We start from the raw sequence: 5,007 nt of genomic DNA, 5'->3' as shown, positions 1-5,007 counted from the left end.
CGGGCGGCGCGACCCCCGGAAGTGAACCCCGCGGGGTCAGCGGCGCCGCGCTTGCGCAGTTCCGGCCGCGCCGCTCGGGCCGCGGAGAGGGCGCGGGAGGCGATTGGTGGGGGCTTGGAGCCGCGGTCTTCGTGGAGCCGAGAGGCGTAAGGGCTAACAGTTTTCTGCCGCAGGCAGCTCGCAGCCGAAAGCTCCTCTCGCCAAAATCAAAGGCTCCATCCAAAGGAAGGGAAAGGATGGGGGCTACGGGCCGCCGCACGGTCCAAGCCGCGCCGTCAGGCTGTCAAACTCGGTGGAGCGCTCTCGTCCCGGAGGCCGCGGGGGCGGCCCAGAGCCAGCTTTAGGTGTGGCTTGTACAGTGTGCGGAGCGAGAACTCAGAAAATGGGGAAATGGAGGAGCGGGGGTGGAAACGATTGGGCCGGAAAGCGCGTGGGGAGAACGGGAAGCGCCCTGGACTGGGGGCTGCTGGGGTCCGCTGCGCCTCCGGACCCCGCTCTGAGCATCCCAGCGATTCCCTCCGGACGATAGGTCCTAAGTGCTTTGAAGGTAGACACATGCTTTATTTCTTTGACTTTCCTATAGTATTGGGGGCGACTTCCGCAGGGCTGGGAAGTAGGTGCTCAGTGTTTGTTCTTAAACTGGTAAGTGCTTGCTAAATCGTTGTAAGATTAATGACAGCCGAAATGACAGCCAAGGGATCTATCAGAATCTCCCTGTGTGCAAGCCACCTTCTCGCCATTTACCATCCTTGCTTCCAGAAAGTCACTCCGGCTAAACTTTTGGAAGTAAGGGTGGGGGATGCATTTAAAAGTTGAAACTTTTGCTACTGTATCTTGTACCTCTGTATTCAAAATGGGGCTGTGAATTTAGTTCACCCTCTCTGAGCCTCCCATCTCCTGCTGTCTTCGTTTTGGGATTTGTTTCCACAAGGGAGGAAAGTGAGTGAGGCCTTCAATCAGTGACCAATTCTTTTTGCCTGGGCTGAAAGAAAGGATGATTGTCTTTGAATAACACCGTGACAGCAAGCGGGCCTGTGCTTGGGATATCTTTGTTATGAGCCGAGTTAAAAGAATAGGGCTTTTAAAAAAAGAAAATTTGCTTAACAGATGCGGAACTGGCTTGAACTTCCACCGGGCAGAGTTGACTTTATGCCTCATATCAACGGACAAGAATCATTTGCATCGCCTCTGCAGCCTGTAAAGTCATAAATAACTTAAAGAAAGGAGAAGACCCCCAGGAACCAGATAACCCAGAAGGGTGTGCCAGACAATGTCTAGTGTTCATTGAAGACGCCTAATAATCTTTTTGGCCCATTTCAGAGTCTGTCGCACAAAAGGAGGGTAGAGGGATCCCCACCCCATAATTCTTCTGATAGTCCCCAACTTGTTTATATTGCCTGTGCTTTTAATCCTGGCGTATCTTGTGTATCATTAACTTTGACGGTGCACCGCTTTCCTAAAGGAAATGGCGCGATAAAATAATCCATTAAAATATTTAACGGTATTTAGCAGCAGTTGGCAAAAACAATCAACTGTTATCAAGGGTTTTTGTTTTGTTTTGTTTTTTAATCTCGACAGAATTGGCATGTTTTTTCAAAAGGTCTTCTGCGAGTCATTTCCCCTCTCCAAGCCTCAGGGGTTTTTTTTGTTTGTTTATCTCTAAAATAGGAGATTAGGGGCGCCTGGGTGGCGCAGTCGGTTAAGCGTCCGACTTCAGCCAGGTCACGATCTCGCGGTCCGTGAGTTCGAGTCCCGCGTCAGGCTCTGGGCTGATGGCTCGGAGCCTGGAGCCTGTTTCCGATTCTGTGTCTCCCTCTCTCTCTGCCCCTCCCCTGTTCATGCTCTGTCTCTCTCTGTCCCAAAAATAAATAAACGTTTAAAAAAAAAAAAAAAGAACTGCTTAAAAAAAATAAATAAATAAAATAAAATAGGAGATTAGATTTGATTTCCAAGGTTTCTTCCTGTTTTAAGACTGTGGTTCAACACAGAGTGTTTGCCTCTCCCTGATTTCACTGAGGCCCTGGGAGCAGAAAACCTAATATTTCCCATTCCCCTTGTAGTGAGAGGAAACTTCCCACCTCCTGGGTCAGTTCTGTTTACCCTTCAGGAGCTAGGTTCCAGCTCACCATCTATCCCAGGAAGCAGCCCTTTTCAAGTAAAGGCTCTATTCAAACATATGGAAAGATGCTCAGCCTCATTTGCAGTCCAAAGAATGAATGCAAACCTGAAGTACAAGGTCATGCCACTTTTCACTTAGTAGGTTTGCAAAGATAAAGGTTCGGGAATGCTCTGTTGGCAAACAGCCCCGACTGATGCAATTGTAAATTGTTCATCTCTTTTCAGAGCAAGATAGCAATATGAGCCACAAAAATTTGACCCAGCAGTTCCCCTCAGGAGTTTCTCCTACAGGTAGCCTTACCCCCGTGCACAAAGCTGTTTGCCCTGGAGTTCACACGGTAGCACGCTGTAGAAGCAAAAGACTGGCAGTGCCCTGTAAGCCTGTGAATATATTAGGTAAAATACGTTGCAAAAAAAAAAAAAAAAAAAAAACATTGCGCACACAAAAGGGAACAGTGTGCTTTACAATTGTAAAAAGGAAATGAGGCGTGTTTTCACGAATTCAGATATCTGGTCTTCAAGCTATATCAGGTCTATTGTGTAAAACTGCGTGTTCTTGTGTAAGAAAGCAGAGTGGGGAGATACATACGTTTATATGTACGTAGGCTATCCCTGGACAGATACACAAGAAATGGGCATGTAACGTATTGATTTTTTTTTAAGTTTATTTATTTATTTGGAGAGAGAGAGAGAGAGAGAGAGAGCAGGGGAGGGGCAGAGAGAGGGAGAGAGAAGATCCCAAGCAGGCTCCGCGCTGTCAGCGTAGAGCCCTACTCCGGGCTCGAACTCACGCAGGGTGGGATCGTGACCTGAGCCGAAATCAAGAGTCGGACACTTAACCTACTGAAGCACCCAGGCACCCGTGTGACTTGTTAACTTTCTGGCCGTGTGTTTATTTTTAGAGACACAAAAATATAATTGAACGAGTCAACATGCTCCAGCAGGTGGGGAGGCACCTCACAGAAGAGACTGTCCAAAACGTGAAAAAGTGCTTGTTTTCACTAGACGTCCGGGAAACGCAGACTGAAACCACAGAGAAATGTTTACACACCCACCAACATGGCCGGAATGAAGAAACACCGAGCCCTGGCGAGCACCTGGAATAACTCGGAGCCTCTATCCGCTGCTGGGGGGGGGACAGGTAATCGTTAAACTCCCTCCTACGGCACTTGGGAGTCTCTGCCGAAGCCGCACGTGCACGGACCTGTGTTCACCGGAAGACACCTGCTGGACGGTTCACAACCTAAATGTCCGTGACCGACAGAATGGATAAATGGTGCGTACCCATACAATGGACTACCGTACAAAATAGAGACCAGTCGCACAAACACGTGTTGGGTTAAAGAAGCAAGACCTGAGACGGTACGTGCTGCGTGGTTCCATCAATAAAAGGTTCGGACTCCCGGCAAAACTGGTCTTTGGTATGGGCACACGTGGCGGGGCAAGTGTTACCCGCGAGGGGGGGTGCCGGGCTACTAATAAAACTCGGTGTCTTGGTCCCGGTGCCAGCTGTGTGTTCCTCCAGCTCTTCCGCAAGTAGACAGCGGCAGAGAGAGAAAGAGGCGGGCACTTCCGGAGGTTGTACAGTGGAAAACCAGAGGTTCGTTCTGCAAGGGGGGTTGGGTTTTGCCTTATGTTTTCCCGCGGGTTCTGTGGTATCGAATGCAACAGCCAGAATTAGGGAAGCTAGAAAGCTGACCATCCACAACGCGTGGGTATTGGATGAGGCCCCCAGAGTCTCAAGAGCCCTGAGTGGTATGTCCTGAGCTCCTCTGCTCGGGCCACCTCGCCCCCGGCTGTGGGTGGAGCCTGCTGGGGCCCCCGCTCAGTGGGGAAGGCGAATGGCCAGTGGATGGGTATGGAGGACCTACTGGGTGCCACACTCTGGGCTCGGGTCTCTGTCGCCTCGATGGCTCTCTCATGCCCTTTAGGGCTTCATCCTGTGGCGCCTTCCTCCCTGGAACCCCATCTCAAACTTCCCCCTCCCTGCTTCGCTCCTTGTCACGTGTCCGCTAACGCCATACGTCGTTCACTTCCGCTGCGGTCCATCCCCTGCTGCAGAGCAAGCCTCACGAGAGGCGGGGAGCTCTGTTGCTCTTGTCCGCTAGTGCTTCCCCAGCGTCCATCAACCAAGAAAACTACATTGAACGAATGAGTGAGCACACTGTGCCTGGCCCCTTTCCTAGAGGAACCAACGGGCTCAGAGAGGTTAAGCGGCGGCTCAAGGTCACACAGCTAGGAGGGGAAGGGCCAGGAGTCAGACGCAGGTCTGTCCTCTTTCCTGCTGGCCTCCCCATAGACTCACCTCAGCCTCACAGCCCTCCGAAGTTGGTGTGATCCCTTTGCACAGCCGGGGAAACTGAGGCTCAGAGTTAAGTGATGGCCTAGCAGGGACAGCACAGCTAGCTTGCAGACCTCCTTCTGTCTGCCTGTGAAGATCCTGTTCCTTAGGCTGTACCACGCTCCCCTAAGGGGGGGGGGGGGGCAGGCCGCACACTAGGATGGGGCTATATGGAGCCCTGCCATCTGCCTGCTCCTGCTGCCAGGGCCCAATCACCAACCCGCCCGGAAGCAAGGCCCCGCCCATCCTGCTCAAACTCTCTTTGTCCTGTTGGCTCATTCAACAAGCATTTAAGGATCTACTCCGTGCTTGGCACCTTGTCAGGTGTTGCAGACACGCGAGTGAGCAAAAGCAGACAAAGTCCCTGCCTGTTACAGAGCACATAGACTGAGCAAATACACAAGTGCACGGTTACAAACAGGCGTGTTCCTATAAAGGCAAAGGACATGATGTGGTAAAAGGGTGCACCTGGGAAGCTGGCCTGCCCCCCCCCCCCCGGGGGGGGGGCACGTGGCTTCCTTTCAGCTGTGATATGCGAAGGACACACG

The 5,007-nt window shown here is 51.7% G+C and overlaps 1 long non-coding RNA gene across 2 annotated transcripts; it reads left to right on the top strand.

Moving 5' to 3' along the window:
* The first annotated feature begins 81 nt into the window (after positions 1-81).
* Positions 82-3,615, top strand: LOC112857589 (uncharacterized). Of its 2 annotated transcripts, none has more exons than XR_003223325.2 (2): positions 82-547; positions 1,108-1,543. It is a non-coding gene; the product is annotated as an uncharacterized LOC112857589 (long non-coding RNA). The 2 variants fall into 2 exon arrangements; XR_003223324.2 differs by lacking the exon at positions 1,108-1,543 and adding an exon at positions 3,021-3,615 and having other exon boundaries at positions 98-547.
* Positions 3,616-5,007: the final 1,392 nt, after the last annotated feature.

The sequence above is a fragment of the Puma concolor genome, chromosome E2 (genome assembly GCF_028749965.1).
Source record: "Puma concolor isolate L17-30 chromosome E2, mPumCon1.1.hap2, whole genome shotgun sequence".
In the NCBI taxonomy this organism is placed as follows: Eukaryota; Metazoa; Chordata; class Mammalia; order Carnivora; family Felidae; genus Puma; species Puma concolor.
This window is presented reverse-complemented; position numbering and strand designations above follow the sequence as displayed.